Genomic DNA, 18,858 nt, shown 5'->3' with positions numbered 1-18,858 from the left:
GAAATTGGTTTCTCTCTTCCTTCTTGGCTATAGATTGACAGCAGAAAACATCTGATGCTCTCTCTCTGTGAGGAAGGGGGGCCGAGGAGGGAGGTCGGCCCCCCTTCCTCAGGGAGAGAGAGCATCAGATGTTTTCTGATGCTTTCCAGGCTGTTTAAACAAACTGGAGAAGAAACCTTTTACAGTCAGTGAATTTTCAAGAACAGCGCAACAGATAGTCCATACTTTACTCCCTTGGACTACTTTTCCCTTGGGAATGTGAATTGATCAGCTTTGGTAAATGTTAATGAGGATTTACACCTTCTTTTGTCTGTTCAGCGTCTTTTAATTGCTAGGTAAACATCTCTGTAGGGGGAGATGTTTAAGTTTTAACCTTAGAAGCAGAGTTCAAACTGCTTTAAGTGGCTGCCAGTTAGAAATTTGTCTTTCCTTGTTAGCAAGATCATTCTTTCAACCGGGAAAGAATTCATTATATAACAAAGGGTTAACTATTTGGAAAAAATTGCATCAAAAGAAATTCCAGGCTTCACTGGGTGGCTCACATCTTTAATCCTAGCTCCCTGGGAGGCTAAGGCAGCAGGATCCCTCCAAGTCAAGAGTTAGATCTGCCTGAACAAAAGCGAGACCCCCCCCCCTACTAAAAATAGAAAAATCAGACATGGTAGTGCACACCTGCAGTACCAGCTCCTAGAGAGGCTGAGGCAGAAGGATCACTTATGCCCAGGAGTTTTAGGTTGCAGTGAGCTACAATAACACCTCTGCATTCTACCCAGGGCAACAGAGCGAGACCCTGTCTCAAAAAAATAAGAAAAAAAAAAGGGCGGCGCCTGTGGCTCAGTCGGTAAGGCGCCGGCCCCATATACAGAGGGTGGCGGGTTCAAACCCAGCCCCAGCCAAACTGCAACCAAAAAATAGCTGGGCGTTGTGGCGGGTGCCTGTAGTCCCAGCTACTCGGGAGGCTGAGGCAGGAGAATCGCTTAAGCCCAGGAGTTGGAGGTTGCTGTGAGCTGTGTGATGCCATGGCACTCTACCGAGGGCCATAAAGTAAGACTCTGTCTCTACAAAAAAAAAAAAAAAAAAATTTAAAAAAGAAAGGAAGAAAGAAACTAGAAGGTCAGTAATCAATGATAAAATCTAATAAAAATCAAATGCAGGGCTGGATGTGGCATCTCACGCCTGCAATCCTAACACTCTAGGAGGCCAAGGAGGATGGATTGCTTGAGCAAAGGAGTTCGAAACTAGCCTGAGCAAGAGCGAGACCCCATCTCTAAAAAATAGCCAGGCATTGTGGCAAGTGCCTATAGTCCCAGCTACTCTGGAGGCTGAGGCAAGAGGATCACTTGAACCCAAGAGTTTGAGGTTGCTGTGAGCTATGACACCATAGCACTCTACTGAAGGCAACAAAGTGAGAGTCTTAAAAAAAACAACAAATTAAACTCAAACTTATTTCTGATGTAGATCAGAGTTGTTAAAACAGCAAACAGTGTTATATTTTGGTTCAGTATGGTACACTGCATATTTATCAATGAAATAAAATGAGAATACACTCATACGATGCAATAAGAACCATTAAAAATGTTGTGCCAGTATGTTTAGTAACTGGAAAGATATTTTAAAAGCAAGCTATAGAATAGATATTATGGGAACTCAATCATGGGCAGAGGGGAAGGAAGGAGTATTATCTATGTGTAAGAAACATGCTTTAAATGAAATACTCAGAAAGAGCATATGCCAAAATGCTGACTCTGATTGTCACAGGGCTTGGGGGCAGCAGATTGTAAGTGATTTTCACCTTCTTGTTGGTGTATGTGCATTATTTCCACCTGTGTATTATATTTATAGCCGGACAGAACAATAAAGCAATCTCAATTTTGAGAAGAGTGTGTGCATGTGTGTATGTTAAGAGAATGTAGAATGACAAGAAAAAAATTACTGTTCTTTAAAAAGTTATGAAATAGTATTAAAGCAACTAGACTATGGCCCCATTTTTAAGAGAGGGAGGGAAACCAGAAGATAATGCAGCTGCGGAGGTTGCTTGTTCTATCTTTGGAGGTAGGACTATATAAATACTTTCTTTTTCTCCTATCTTTGCTTTTCTGTGTTTCCTAGATTGTCTTTTAAAAGGCCCAGGATTTTGACAATAAGAAAACTGTACCTTATATATTTTTTATTTTTATTTTATTTATTTATTATTATTATTATTTTTTTTTTTTTTTGCAGCTTTTAACTGCAGTTCAAACCCAGGGCTGGGTTTGAACCGGCCACCTCTGGCACATGAGGATAGCACCTACTCCTTTGAGCCACAGGCACCACCCCAGAAAACTGTACCTTTTAAAACATACCTGAACAGAACTTCACATTTACATGTTGGCTCCAAATATTAGACAAGCCATCCCCAGCTGCTCTGAGGGTTTCACTTCTCTCTGTGTCCAGGACCCTTAACTTCAGAAGTGAGATCAAACACAGCATCTCCTGTAGTTGGAAATCTCTGGGAGGAAAAACTCATTATCATCAAATAGCAAAAAATAAAAATAGGTAAAATTTTTCAAAATATAAGTGAGATGATCTACTTCATCCTTCTGGATTACAAACTTGTCTGTTGGTCCATCCATAAACACACACACACAAACACACACACAAATTATATTTATCTTCAGAGACCAGTTGGCCACATCCAATCTCATTAGAAGCTTAAAGTAACCAGATAATCTATATCTTCACACAGTATTTCTTGATATTCACCTTCATTTGCCAGCCACTAACTCCATTTATTGAGCACTTGGTACTGTACCGTTTACCTGCTTTCCCTCAATTTAACATTTATGCGTGTACACACTCTTGCCATTTTACAAGCAGATCACTAAGCCTAAAATCAGTCAAGTCACCAAGCAAGAAATCAGTACTGCAGGGATAGGACTTCACCCAAATACTGTCTACCACCCAATGATACTTGGTGAGATGTCCTTCCTTTGCCGAACCCTAACCCATGGGGACAAGAGCTCGGACTGTTTAACTTCAGGTCCTGCACAAGTTCACTTAGTCTCATCACTCCACAAAGCCCCATAGTTCATGATTGCCACATTTCAGCCACCTGTGGGCTTTCTCTACTTTCATCGTGGCTGAAGCAGCAGCAAACTACAACTAAAATTCAAATATCTTTACAACTGGCAAAATTTGATCTGTTATTTTAAAGTTATAGATGTCTATGTTGGAAAAAGAACTTAAAGTCTACCTAATTCAGTTTCCAGAATAATAGTTGAACAGCCTTTACAACAATCCTACTCAGTAACAGTCCTCCCGATATCTAAATACCTTAGGAACCCACACTCCCTGGTCAACCCAGGTCAAGTTTAACTCTATCAGAAATTTTTTTTCCTCCAAGGAAGTCCCTGCAAGCTTCCAAGACTCACCCATAAACAAATCTACTCAATGGCTTATCCTTGGTCACAATTTTGACTAATGTATCAAGGCGAACATTTTGCTGCCACGAAATCCCCAGTCATGTCCACATGTGTGAATATTTCCACGGTTAATTCCCAGCATTCCAGCTGTAATTCCACCCTTTTCTATCCCACCAAGGAAGCCTACCACAACACACATGAGCAAGAGTGACTCTATATTTCACAGGAATAATCTTGAACCTATTCTTTTTTTTTTTGTAGAGACAGAGTCTCCCTGTACCGCCCTCGGGTAGAGTGCCGTGGCGTCACACGGCTCACAGCAACCTCTAACTCTTGGGCTTACGCGATTCTCTTGACTCAGCGTCCCGAGCAGCTGGGACTACAGGCGTCCGCCACAACTATTCTGCTTTTTTATTTTATTTTTTTCCAGAGAAGAAGCTGCTCTGCTTGTGTTGTAAAGGAAATGAGTATTTTTAATCGCCACCCTTCACACCAGCAGCTAGTAAGGCGTCTCTGCAGAGAGAATTAAGATGGCGGGGTGGGGGAGGGGTTGTCTCACTGTGGCAGGGCTCAGGTGATTCACCCAGGTCAGTGTCACCCTTGCTGGGTCACCTGCTTTCACAGCAGGTCTGTTGCTGCTCCCCTGGCTCCGAACCTCTGCTGCTTGCAAGGTTGTCATTATAAGTTGATCAGTGGTTCCTGTTTCCACCTTACTTAACCAACAGATTCTTAGAATATTCCATTATTTGCAAGAAAGCCGTCATTTTAGCGTTGGTCTCCGTTTTGATTGTTGGGAGGACCACCTGGGCTCTATGGCTCCATCACCTTCCACACAGCGGGTGTGGATACCACTGGCTAACCAGGGGGCAGGGACGGCGGCCGCCTCACTCCTGTGGCCCAGACCGACTCCTCTGACAGCCAGGGTAGAACTAGGAAGACAACACCGACCCCCTGTCTTCTGCGCAGAGCTCCCCTATGATACCACACTTCCTCACGGGATTTCAAGGGTACAGCAATAGAAGATAAGTGACACTTTCTTAAAAACCTCCTAAAAACACGGGTACCTCAGCCTGCACGGTCTACAGAGCTATCAAAGCCCTGGAGGCTGCCTTGGACGTTCTCTGAGCGCTCCAGGGGCGGAAGTCCACGTATTCAGGTGGGAGCTCTAGTCCCCGCGCCCTCCCGGAGGACCGGGTCTGCGGCCGCTCCCGGGGTGTCTTTGGGGTGGGTGGGACGCGCGCTGCGTGGACTCAGCCTGACCCCGGGAAGAACAGCGAAGCGCAGGTGGACGGGCGGAGGGGGCCAGCTGGCCACGGCCCTTCCTGGGAGGCTCCCCAGCCTCCCACCTACATTATGTCCTGCGGACCATTAAGACTTGGGGGTGACAGCAAACGGTCACTGCACTTTTCTTGGCTCCTGTTGCTGCTACACTCATTTTCCCCTTGTTTCTTTTGAGAGGCGTCAGGCGCACTGTTATGAGCCAGCTGGACAGCCCAGACTCCGGGGCGGGGTTCTCCGAGAGCCCCGGGACATCCACTGGCTCGGCCTTCCCACCTGACACGTGCCTGGGTGCGGCCTGCCCGGGTGGCCGTTGTCTGAATCCAGCGCGGTCACAGCGACCGCGAGCGCAGCCGCAAGCCTCCGTCTGTGCCTGGGAGTTGCGGCCACAGTTCGGGATTCAACCGGGGTCGGGTTAAAACGGGCAAAGATTCTCCTGTACCCTCCTGTACTCTTCTCAAAGAAGTTACAGGAATGGCCCTAGGAAGGGTTGAGGGGGGAACCTTTAGGGAGAGAGATCACCGCCCCCCCCCCCGAGCGAGGGAGGGGGGCTCACGAAGATCCGCTGCCACTCATGGGCCCACCTGTGCACCTGTCCCCTTTCATGTGGGGTTGATATGTAGGGCGTCCCCTCCCCCACTCCAACAGCACCCCTCTAGCCGCCCACCCCCACCCCTGTGCTTGAGACAGAATCAACAAGTTCACTTAAAACACAGATGCAGACCTTCACCTCCGTTCTGTTCCCTCGGCCTCCTGATGTGCCCAGAGCCTCCTCAGGAGCTGTGGAGGGAACTACAGGGCCCAAAGAAATGGCTCAGACCTTTGAAACCCAGTCTGGAGAGCAATCTGGAGGAAATATCACTCTCAGTGTGATTATCAGTATTTAATAGCGTTAGTTATGCATGTTAGAAATACCTAAAAACAACCTAAATGAGTATAGCAAGAGTTTCAAAAAACTGTGCCCCACTTACTTGGTAGACAATTATTCAGACTCCACAAATAATGGTCATCAAGATTTCCTAAGTGATTCTGAGAATGTTTATGCAATTAAATAAAAGATAACGATTTACAGTAAGGTCAACACCAGGTCTCAGGAAAGAAGCAGGAGAAAGCACCCTGAGTGAGCTCGAGAGAGACCAGGATCCTCTTCTCACTTTCCAGGGTGGCCCCTCCTCCCCCTCCTCGGCTGGGGCTCCAGCTCCTGCCTCCCTCTCTCTTCTCTGCCCCAGGGGAGGGATGAAAATTCCCCACCCTTGGACCCTGAGGAGGGATTGGGCACTTTTTCTCTTTCCATCTGCTCCTTCATTCAAACACAGGTTCACTCTTCATTCTCTTCCTTGCTCTTCAGGTGGCTTCCGGTCCCTAAGCCGCCTTCAAATTGCTTCGCTGCGTTAACAGACACTGCACACACAGTCACCCAGCTGTGCACAAAGATACTGATAAAGTGGTGGTTCCCGGCTGAGTTAGCTGATTCCAGCTGTGAAGGAGGCTGCATTGATCTGCAGCACGTCTGCCTTGTTATCTGAGAAGTGGGGCTCTCCTGTATCTGGCCCAGGAGGTCACTCAGGTCAAGAGTGTGACAGAATCAGTGCCCAGCACGAAGTACTGGCACTTGTTCCTCTGTCCTGAAGATGCTATGGGCCACAGCATAGGACCCGCGTTCCCTGTTCCCCCACAGCTGCCCACTGCATGTAGAGTGCACTCCAGCTCTTCCCAGTGCGGGGCCTGCATCTCCTCACCGTCCTCTGCTTGCGGGAAGGGCACTCTGGGCCTCTGCTCAGAGCCTCAGTGGGAAAAGGCCTGCGGTTGTAGTTTCTGTCACCACACCGAGAGCACTTTGCATGATCCAAAACTCTTTCTTCTTAGTGTTTTGTTGTTGTTATCTGTATCCCACGACCCTGACCCCTTCAGAGACCGCGTGTGTTCCTCAACTCCCACCTAGCACAGTGTCTGATACACAGGCTGTGAGCGCATAAATATTAAATAAATGAATGAATGATTGTTTAAAATAAAAGCAAGTCGGGGCCTTGGTCCTTATCTTCAGAGAGCTTTAAAAAATGGTCATGCAAAAAAGACAAATACAGCATGATTCTACTTACAGGAGGTAACTAGAGTGGCCAAATCTGTAGAAACAGAAAATAGGATAGAGGTTACCAGGGGCTGGGGAGAAGAGGCGGAAGGGGAGTTAGTGTTTAACGGATATGAAGTTTCAATTTAAGAAGATGAGAAAGTTCTACAGATGGATGATTATGATGGTCAAACAACAATGTGAATTTTATTAATGGCACTGATAACCACTAAAAAAATGGTTAAAATGGCAAATTTTATGTTATATGTATGTTTTACAATAATTTTAAAAAATTTTTATTTTATTTTATTTTATTTTATTTTTTTTAGAGACAGTCTCACTTAATCACCCTGGGTAGAGTGCCATAGGGTCACAGCTCACAGCAACCTCCAGCTCCTGGGCTTAGATGATTCTCCTGCCTCAGCCTCCCAAGTAGCTGGAACTACAGATGCCTGCCACAATACCTGGCTATTTTCTGTTGCAGTTTGGCTGGGGTCAGGTTCAAACCAGCCACCCTCAGTATATGGGGCCGGCGCCCTACCCACTGAGCCACAGGCTCTGATATTTTTAAAATATTTTTTACATTTTGCATAGTTGTAATAGTGCTGAGTGTATGTTTTGATAAGAGTAATCTAACTGCATTTTTCTTGTTTCTACACAGGTTTTGTAATTCTAATACGTCACAATGTTAATGCCTAAAATTATATTGAATGGATTATTTGTTTAAATATTCCATTATTTCTGACTATTTCATTTTTTTTCAATTAACATCTCTGTTCATATTCCATTGTGCCAAGTCTAAAGGATTATAGCCACTTGGAGAAATTTTCCAGATTCCAATTACTGAATATATGGTATAAACATGTTGATAGCTTTTTTTTTTTTTTTTTTTAATTTGGCCGGGGCTGGGTTTGAACCCGCCACCTCCGGCATATGGGACCGGCGCCCTACCCGCTGAGCCACAGGCGCCGCCTAACATGTTGATAGCTTTTAATACCTGGTATCAAATTGCTTTCTGAGATCATCACCCACTCTCCCCTTAAATAGATACCATCTTTTTTTTTTTTTTTTTTTTTTAGAGACAGAGTCTCACTGTACCGCCCTTGGTAGAGTGCAGTGGCGTCACATGGCTCACAGCAACCTCTAACTCTTGGGCTTACGCGATTCTCTTGCCTCAGCCTCCCGAGTAGCTGGGACTACAGGCGCCCGCCACAACGCCCGGCTATTTTTTTTTTGTTGTTGTTGTTGTTGCAGTTTGGCTGGGGCCGGGTTTGAACCCGCCACCCTCGGCATATGGGGCCGGCGCCCTACTCACTGAGCCACAGGCGCCGCCCCATCTCTTTTTTTTTTTCTGATAGGTTATGGATGGAAAATACTTTCTCAGCGTTGATACAGTTTTGCATTGGAGGACTGCAGCAGTTTAAAACTCCATGCCCCAAGTGGACCATCATTCCTTTTGGTACACAGACCTGCTTGCTACGATTATAGAGCTACTGCAGAGAATTTATGTTATACAAATGTGGGACTCAAAACCCTAGATAGAGTACCTGTCTCATCCCCACCATGTGATTGGGTGCAAGTCAAGGCAGGACTTGGGAGCCACAATCTACCAAGCACAGAGTTGCATGGATTTGCCCAGGGAGACAGCAAGAGAGGCTGCTTGGCAGGTGGACAATTTAGAATCTGAAAAAAGTGTCCAAGCCTGCACTAACACTCCAACATAAGGGAGGAGCAGGGCTCAAAAAGGCAAAAACATGAAGAAGGCAGCTAAGGAATTAACCAGTGGGAAGGGAAGGGCTCAAGAAGCAGAGGACTCGGGCAGCACCTGTGGCTCAAAGGAGTAGGGCACCAGCCCCATATGCCGGAAGTGGCAAGTTCAAACCCAGCCCCGGCCAAAAACCACAAAAAAAAGAAGAAGAAGCGGGGGGCTCAGAATAGGCACAGCCTGGCCAAGAGAACACTCCCTTTGGAGAAGACTGAGTATATGGGGGCTTTCCCCACTGCAGCAGGGTCTTGCTAAAAGTGAAACTGTGATTTCAGAGGGTTCCAAAAGCATTTGCCCTGAGAGGCAAGATGTTCCACTTGGGGTTCCACACTGGCTTAAAAACAATGCCTCTGCCTGCTTTCGGTTATGGAAGCCCCTTAGTGTCTCAGTCAATTCTGGATTGTTCTGAGGCTGCAGCAGTGCCTAGATCATTCTGCATCTCAGCCTGGGCAAGGGCCTTTAAGGAACTCCAGTGTGCTCCTAACTCAAGTGCACCTGCAGGACAGGACCCTATCTTGCTTCCTCACCACAGTAGGACCGAGAATAACAACGCCAGATCTACCGAGTGCTTCGCAGGGGGCAGCAAGGTGCTGGAGTGGTATGTCCCTTTTCTTGTTTACTTTCCTAACAGCTGAATAAGGTAGATATTGGTAGCCCCTTCAATAGGTGAGGAAATGGGTTCAGAGAGGCTCAGCAGCATGCTCAAAGTCACACAGCATTTGATAAATAGACAGCTATGATCAACCCCCGGTAGCCTGACTCCAAAACCTTCCCTCTTCCCCCCACATGCCTGAAGAGCACCCAGCTGTTCTTTGAGACTGGGTGCTTTTCAGGGAGCAGCAAAGCTTCATCCGTTTGGGGAAAACTTGGGAGAAGGCCAGTGTAACCTGATAAAAAGTCAAAGTTATTGGATTATTTGGGGAAAACAAAAAAGTAAGTTCATTCTTTCAAAAGCATCTATAGCTCAAAGCAGGCAAACCTAGCTACACAGTGGGTGGTTCAGGAGAAGAGGGGAAGCTGCAGGGGAAATGGTTCACAGCAGGTGGGACAGACAGAGCAACTCTACAGTTGGGGCCAGCATCTGGTAGACATGGGCTGCCTGTGTGACTCTTGGCAAGTGAATTAACTTCTCTGAACCTCAAAATATAAAGCAAGGCTAATACTAAAACCTACCTCACACATGAGCATTAATCAAATAGTGCTTGCCAAGTTTGTGGTTCATAGTAATCAAGTAATAGTAGCTTTTAGCATTATTAATTTAAATATCAATGCTATTTCATTATATTCTAACTATCTTTGATAAGCCTAAATCTTACCCTCACTCAAGGCTGGGAAAAAGATGTTTCATTAACGCTGGGGAGTCCAGTACTTTAGACGGCATCTGGAATTAATTATTCTATTAACATAAAGAGGATAAGTTTTTTAAATTTTTGCTTTATTATTTTTTCTTTTTTTATTAACTATTTTTTATTAAATCATGACTTTGTACCTTGATGCATTTATGGGGCTCAGTTACTGCTTCGATATACAATGTGAAATGCTTACATTGAACTTAGTAACACATCCATCACAATTATACTCATTTCTTAATAGTTTTGAAATGTACCATTGCATCACGCACATTAGGTCAAGTCCCCCCATATACACTCCCTCCTCCCATATTTCCCCTCCCCTCCCCTCTCTCTCCTCTTCCCTTGTACTTTCTGGACTATAGTTATGTTTTGCCATTCACATGAGTGTGTAGGTGATTATATATTGATTTCATAGTAGTATTGAATACATTGGATACCTTTTATTCCATTCTTCAGATACTTTACTAAGAAGAATATGTTCCAGCTCCATCCAGGTAAATATAAAAGATATGAAGTCTTCATCTTTTTATGGCTGCATAGTATTCCATGGTGTACATATACCACGATTTGTTAATCCATTCATGGGTAGATGGGCACTTGGGCTGTTTCATGTCTTGGCAATTATGAATTGGGCTGGTGCAAATGTCTTTGTTGTAAAATGATTTTTGTTCATCTGAGTATATACCTAGTAGAGGAATTGCAGGATCGAAGAGGTCTACTTTTTAGTTCCTTGAGTGTTCTCCAAACTTCTTTCCAAAAAGGTCATATTACCTTGCATTCCTACCAGCAGTGTAGAAGTGTTCCCTTCTCGCCAACATCTGTAGTTTTGGGATTTTGTGATATGGGCTAATCTTATTGGAGTTAGATGATATCTGAAAGTAGTTTTGATTTGCATTTCTCTGATGATTAAGGATGATGAGCATTTTTTCATACGTTTGTAATCCATGCACCTGTCTTTATCAGAGAAGTTTCTGTTCAAGTCTCTTGCCCACATAGAAATGGGGTTATTTATTCTTTTCTTATCGATTAGTTTGAGTTCTCTGTAGATTCTAGTTATCAGACCTTTGTCGGAAGCATAACCTGCAAAAATCTCTCCCATTCTGAAGGGTGTCTGTTTGCTTTACTTACTGTGCGCTTGGCTGTGCAAAAGCTTTTTAGTTTGATCAGATCCCAGTAATGTATTTTTGGTGTTGCTTCAATTGCCTGGGGGGGTCCTCTTCATAAAATATTCTCCCAAGCCAATTACTTCAAGTGTTTTCCCTGCATTCTTTTCTAATATTTTTATAGTTTCATGTCTTAAGTTTAAATCTTTTATCCAGTGAGAATCAATTTCTTTTTTTTTTTTTGCAGTTTTTGGCCGGGGCTGGGTTTGAACCCACCTCTGGCATATGGGGCCGGCACCCTAACCCTTTGATCCATAGGCGCCACCATGAGAATCAATTTTTGTTAATGGTGAAAGGTGGGGGTCCAGTTTCAGTCTTCTACAGGTCACCAGCCAGTTCACCCAGCACCATTTGTTAAATAGGGTAATTTTTGCTTTAAATTATGTCAAATATAAAGAAAATATTGAAAGTAATATGAAGTAATATAATCAATGCTAAAATATCCACTCTCAGATTTAGCAAATTTAATATTTTGCCAAATTTGTTTTTGTTTTTGTTTTCTTTTTTTGAGACAGAGTCTCACTGTTTCACTGTCAGTAGTATGCCGTAGCATCACAGCTCACAGCAACCTCCAACTCTTGGGCTTAAGCGATTCTCTTGCCTCAGCCTCCCAAGTAGCTGGGACTACAGGCTCCTGCCACAATGCCTGGGTATTTTTTGGTTGTAGTTGGCCAGGGTTGGATTCGAACCCACCAGCTTCAGTGTATGTGGCTGGTTCCCTAGCTGCTGAGCTACAGGCACTGAGCCAACCAAATTTGCTTCAGTCTTTTATTTCAATCACCAAAATGTTAAGGCTAAGACCCCTCCTTCAGCACCATACCAAGTTCCATAGCACCCACTCCTATCCTGAAGTTTATGCCTTCTGCCTTCAGGCTTTTCGTATTTTTATACTTATAATCTTTTTATTATATACGTATGTATCTGTGAATAACATATAGCATTGTTTGCATGTGATTTTATTTTTTATAAGTGATGTCAGATTATATGTACACTCTTAAAATTTTCTTATTTCATTCAATATTACATTTTTGAGACTTATTCTTGTTGATGTCTGTGGATCTAGTTCATTCATTGTGTCATGTTTTGTTAATTTATCATCATTCATTCATTTCTCTACTATTGGATATTAGATTCTTTTCAATTTTTATTATTATAAATTTCGAATTCCTGTTGTTTGTACCCCACAAATATCCTTCTACATCAAAGTTTCTCTGAGTGATGATCCTAGAAGTGCAAGTACAAGAGTCAGACCGTCTTCATTTTTATGAGATATTTGTACTAGGTATTGCCAAATTGTCTCCAAAGTGGTTGTACCAATTTACATTCCCATAAATATCACATAAAAGTTCTGCTTTGGCCAAATCCTCTCTCATGCTTGATGTTATTAGACTTGTTAGTTTTTGTTCTGGGTATGAAGTAATATCAGATAATTAATCTGATAATTAATTTGGATTTCACTAAGGTTTAGTGTCTTTTTATTTGGTTATTGGGCTAGTCATGTACCTTGTCCATTTTTAATTGAGTTATTTGTCTTTATCTGATTAATCTGTAAGAGTCTTAAACACAAATTATGGATAATAATCCTGTGTTGCTTTTGTGCAAATGTCGTCTACTAATTTGAGACTTGTACTTTAACTTTGTACTGGTATTTTTCCTACAAATAGTACTCCAAAAATTTTTTAATATGGGAATATATTATCGTACTTTTATGTTTGTCCTTTTATGTCTTGATCAAGAAATTCTACCCTTATCCTATGTCTTTAAAAATATTTTTGAGGCTCGGCACCTATAGCTCAGCAGCTAGAGCGCCAGCCACATACACTGGAGCTGGAGGGTTTGAATCCAGCCTGGGCCTGCCAAACAACAACTGCAACCAAAGAATAGTGGGGCATTGTGGCAGGCGCCTGTAGTCCCAGTTACTTGGGACGCTGAAGCAAGAGAATCGATAGAACCCAAGAGTTTGAGGTTGCTGTGAGCTGCAAGCCACGGCACTCTACCCAGGGCAATACAGTGAAACTCTGTCTCAAAAAAAAATTTTTTTTTTAAAAAACAGTTTAAATTTTTTGCTTTTCATATTTGTCTTTATTATATCTGGAATATCATTATGTGAAAAGTTTGAACTCAAGGTTTACATTTTTCCCACATAGAGAGCTGGAGAGCCAGTGGTCACAACACCGATGACTAAATCCTATTATCTCCAATATTTTCCTTCCTTCCTCCCTCCCTCCCTCCCTCCCTTCTTTCTTTCTTTTTTTGACACAGAGTCTCAAGCTGTTGCTCTGGGTAGAGTGCTGTGGCGTCACAGCTCACAGAAACCTCAAACTCTTGAGCTTAAGCTCTTGCCTCAGCCTCCCAAGTAGCTGGGACTACAGGAGCCCGCCACAACGCCCGGCTTTTTTTTTTTTGAGATAGAGCCTCAAGCTGTCGCCCTGGTAGAGTGCTGTGGCATCACAGCTCACAGCAACCTCCAACTCCTGGGCTCAAGCGATTCTCCTGCCTTTGCCTCCAAGTACTGCAGGGACTTAAGACTACAGGCACCCGCCACAACACCTGGCTATTTTTTGGTTGCAGCTGTCATTATTGTTTGACAGACCCAGGCTCAATTCGAACTCGCCAGCTCAGGTGTATGTGGCTGGTGCCTTAGCCGCTTGAGCCACAAGCACCGGGCCCAGCTATGTTTTTTTGCTGCAGTTTTCATTGTTGTTTTAGCTGGCCCTGGTCAGGTTCAAACCACCAGCCTTGGCATATGGCACCAGCGCCCTACCCACTGAGTATGGGCACTGCCTTCCCTACTTTCTTTCATTGGACTATTACTTTTTAAATTACTACAGTTATTAATCATGATATTTAGAAAAGTGGGTCCCTTTTGCCTATCAGCAAAATTATCTTGGTTAGTTTTGGTCCTTTATACTTCCTTATAAAGTTTAGAATCAGCTTGTCAAGAAATCTGGTTGGCATCATGAACCTGCTGAATCTGTGGATTAACTTGGAGAAATCGACATCTTCCTGAAGTTGAGTCTTCATGTTCATTACAAGGTACCTCTTAGAGGAAGTCCCCATCTCGAAAAAACTTGCTGACACTTGAGACAGACTGGCTTGTCTTCCAATCTGAGATGACAATATCAGCCCTACCTTACCACTCTGCTGGGAGATATTTTAAAAGCTTTGGGATGTCTCTAAAGTGACCCACAGGAACTGTATTAAAGGGTCATGGCATTAGGAAGGATGAGAACCACTGCCTAAAGTCTCTTGCAGCTATAGACCTGATTCCAAAAGGCAGAAACTAATTTGCAGGTCAAATGCTACTGAAATTCACCTTGATTAACCACAGCAATAAAATCAAGGGTTATACCCAAAAGAGAAGGTTAAAATCCTCACCCTCCTTTCCCAAATGAGATTAACTTGCTTATCTTTGGGACGTAATTATAACAGATGATTCTTTTCATGTGGATTCTTCATTTTGAGGAAAAATTAGAAAAAAAACAGAAAGAGTTTTCTGGTTTTGAGGTTATAAATCAAATGAGGTTGGATCCCATTATAACTCTAGGCCCATACAATCCTGGATCTTTTTATGTTTAACTTGACACTATATCTGATGGTTAACTGAGTCACAGAACAATCAGTTATTCCTCAATAAGTAACCAATAGACTGGCCACATGTTTTGAGACTCTCTTGCTTTGGGGGGATTTTTTTTGTTTGTTTTTTGCAAGGCTTCAAGGGGAAGGTTTCTCAATAATCTTTATCCCTGGATGCCTGGCTAAAAACTGCAGCAGTGCAATAACCTCACAAAAGCTGCTTAGCCCATGAATCCTTGAAGATTACAGGCAAGAAGCATGAGTCCAGAGGAGTGGATATTTCACACTCTCACCAGATCCCTTCCTTCCCCTGAAGGGTCCTCCAGAACACCCCAGCAGAGGCTTTTCTGCCATTGCCATCCCGAGTCCAGAGGACGTATGGTCCCCCTTGCAAACCACAGTGTTCACTTCGTAGAACCAAGGTTGTCTACCTTCAAAAAATTTACACAAAGTCATGGCGAATGGGGAAAGGGTGCCAATGAGGTGTCAAGCACTTGGGAACATCTTCATTCTCTGTCTCTGGTACCATGGGTACGAAGGGTATGAAGCGCTCGTTTCAAATGAGCCACCCAGTGCTGAGGTTAGAGAAGGTTGCTATGTCAGGGAGATGTTCTCTCTTTCTGAGGAAAAGCACTTTTAAGCTTCTTTCATTTTTGAAAAGCTTTCTTTTAAAAGTTTATGAATACATGAATATAAAAGTTTATGAATACATGAATATAAAAGTTTATGAATACATGAATATAATTTTTGTCGTAAAAATGTAAATAATTCTAGGGAGGTGCCTGTGGCTCAAAGAAGTAGGGCACCGGCCCCATATGCCAGAGGTGGCGGGTTCAAACCCAGCCCCGGCCAGAAACTGCAAAAAAAAAAAAAAAAAGGAGAATTAAATTAAAAAAAAAATGTAAATAGTTCTTTGTTTTTCCAAACCTGTGATTAACATATTAGTTTGTATAATACTAGATGTTTTCCTTAAAATGGATAGGGAAGGTGAAAAAAGGAACAATAAATATAACAAACAGAAAAGTTACAAATATAGTAGATATTAATTTTAATATATCAATAATCACTTTAAATATAAATGGCCTAAAGACAATAACTAAAAGATTGTCAAAATATAAAAAACAAGACCTAACCATATGTTGTCTACAAGAAACCAACTTTAACTCCAAAGACTTAAATGGGTTATAAATGGACAAAGAAAGATATATCATGCTAGCACTATCAAAAGAAAGCTGGAATAACTATACTGATTTCAGACAAAATAGACTTCAGAATAAAAAAAAAATATGACAGGGATAAAGAGGGGCAATAGATAATATTAAAGAAGTCACTTGTCTTCATTACGACAAAATAATCCCTAACATGCATGTACCTATCATCAAAGCATTGAAGTACAAGGGACAAAAAAATGATAGAAATGTAAGCAGAAATAGACAAATCCACTACTGTGGTTGAGTATTTCAGTGTTCCTCTCTCAGTAATTGATAAATCCAGAAAACAGAAAATCAGCAATAATTTAATTGATTTGAATAGAAACCAACTTGATCTCATTGATATTTATAGACCGCTCTATCCAACAATAGCAGAATACATACATTTCCCCAACTCACGTGGAATATTCAACAAAAGAGACCATATTCTGCCCCATAAAACACATCTTTTTTTTTTTTTTTGTATGAAAGGTTTTTTATTGGCGAGGGAGGGGTGCTGCAGAGCAGCACCAAGGAGGAGAGAAAAGAAGAAAGAGAGAGGGGAGAAAAGAGAGAGAGAGGAAAGGGGGGGGCGGGGAGAGATGGAGAGAGACAGAAAGAGAGGAGGGAGAGAGGAGGGGAGAGCCATAAAACACATCTTAACAAATTTAAATGAACAGAAATCATACAAAGTAAGCTGGCAGACCACAAAAGAATTAAACTAGAAAGTAATAATAAAAAGATAGCTGAAAAATCTCCAAATGTTTGAAGATTAAACAACATACTTCTAAATAACACAAGTCAAAGAAGTCTCAAGAGAAATTTTAAAATATTTGCACTAAATAAAAACACAACTTCTCAAAATGTGTGGAATGCAGCAAAACAGTGCTTAGAAAAATGTATAGCATTAAGTACATATATTTTAAAAAGAGAAGGCTAAAATCAATAATCTAACTTATACCTTAGCAAACAAGAGAAGAAAAGCAGGCTCCATGCCCGTGCTCAGTGGTTAGGGTGCCAGCCACATACACCAGGGCTGGTGGGTTCGAACCCGGCCTGGGCCTGCTAAACAACAATGACAACCACAACAAAAAGATAGCCAGGCGGGCGGTGCCTGTGGCTCAGTGAGTAGGGCGCCGGCCCCATATGCCGAGGGTGGCGGGTTCGGACCCAGCCCCGGCCAAACTGCAACCAAAAAATAGCCGGGCGTTGTGGCGGGCGCCTGTAGTCCCAGCTGCTGGGGAGGCTGAGGCAAGAGAATCGCGTAAGCCCAAGAGTTAGAGGTTGCTGTGAGCCGTGTGATGCCACGGCACTCTACCCGAGGGTGGTACAGTGAGACTCTGTCTCTACAAAAGAAAAAAAAAAAGATAGCCAGGCATTGTGCTGGGCGCTTGTAGTCCCAGCTACTTGGGAGGCTGATACAGGAGAATCGTTTAAGCTCAAAAGTTTGAGGTTGCGGGGGTGGCGCCTGTGGCTCAGTCGGTAAGGCGCTGGCCCCATATACCGCAAACTGCAACCAAAAAATAGCCGGGCATTGTGGCGAGTGCCTGTAGTCCCAGCTGCTCAGGAGGCTGAGGCAGGAGAATCGCTTAAGCCCAGGAGTTGGAGGTTGCTGTGAGCTGTGTGAGGCCACGGCACTACCAAGGGCCATAAAGTGAGACTCTGTCTCTACAAAAAAAAAAAAGTTTGAGGTTGCTGTGAGCTGTGACACCACAGCATTCTACTGAGAGCAACATAATGAGACTCTATCTCAAAAAAAAAAAAAAGAAAAGAGCAGTTTAATTCTAAAACAAGCAGAAGATGAATAATGAAAGTTAAAGCAGAAATCAATTAAATTGAAAGCAGGAAACAATAGAGAAAATCAGTGAAAACAAAAGCTGCCTCTTTGAAAAAGATTAATAAAATTGATAAACCTCTAGCCAACCTGAGAAAAAAGAGAGAAGACACAAATTACTAATACCAGAAACAAAAGAGAGGTCAATACTACTGATCCCATAGACAATAAAATGATACGGATGGAATATTATAGATGGATAGGCCACTTGTGTATGGCAGCCTAGGTCATTTCTCTTCTCAGTTGTGAAAAAAGGCAGAGTCCCAAGTCCCTATACCTCCTTCCCTTCCTCCCCAATCCACTCCCTTTCTCTCAGGGACATTGAAACAGGAGTGTATGAATTCCAGGAAAATTGTACAATCTTACTGGGCATCACTTTCCCCCAGATTTCAGCAAAAATATTCTAAAATCTCACCACTCAAAAGAAGAAAAGATAAAGACGACCCCTGAATTATATAAGCGTTAGGCCAGGTAGAGCCTCTACCTGCTCTGTAGGCCACACTGTTCTCTCAGGCCCAGGGAGAGCTGGAAAGAGAATAAGTCAAGGTGAATTTGAGGTATGTGGTTTGATGGACTGGAGTTGTTTTCTGTTTTTTTTTTAAATCTTTTCCTTTTTTTTGGTTTTTGGCCGGGGCTGGGTTTGAACCCGCCACCTCTGGCATATGGGACCGGCTCCCTACTCCTTAAGCCACAGGCACCGCCCTGTTTTCTTTTTTTTAATAAGGTATTTTGTAGCAGAAGAAATAGAAACATAATTCCTATAATGTAAAAGCTAAAGGAGATAAACCTCCTCAAGTTTTAAGTTACCCACAAAACGACACAGACAATCCACACACAAAAAAAGAGAATTTTAACTGGTTATCAGATCTACAGGAATAAAAAGGTCAACCACAATAAAAATCAAAGAACATTTTAAAAATTATTCCATTTCTTGCCTCTCTCAAATAATACTGATACACACCCACCCACGCATACACACCACACAGTAAGTCCTCCCTTAACTTGTGGACAGGTTCTTGGAAACTACGACTTTAAGTAAAACAACAGGTCCCCAGATAATATCTCATTCAACACTGTTTCATTATAGCACTGATTAAAAAAAGTTGGTTTTATTATACCTCATTTTGCTTAAAGCTGCAGTTTCCAAGAACCTAGCAACAATGTTAAGTGCAGACTCACTGTATGTGGGTATATATATTTAATTTCTAGTGCCGACCAGGGTTTAGGAAAA

Source organism: Nycticebus coucang, chromosome 4 (genome assembly GCF_027406575.1).
Source record: "Nycticebus coucang isolate mNycCou1 chromosome 4, mNycCou1.pri, whole genome shotgun sequence".
Lineage (NCBI taxonomy): Eukaryota > Metazoa > Chordata > Mammalia > Primates > Lorisidae > Nycticebus > Nycticebus coucang.
The sequence above is the reverse complement of the archived record's forward strand: the minus strand, read 5'-3'. Positions refer to the sequence as shown.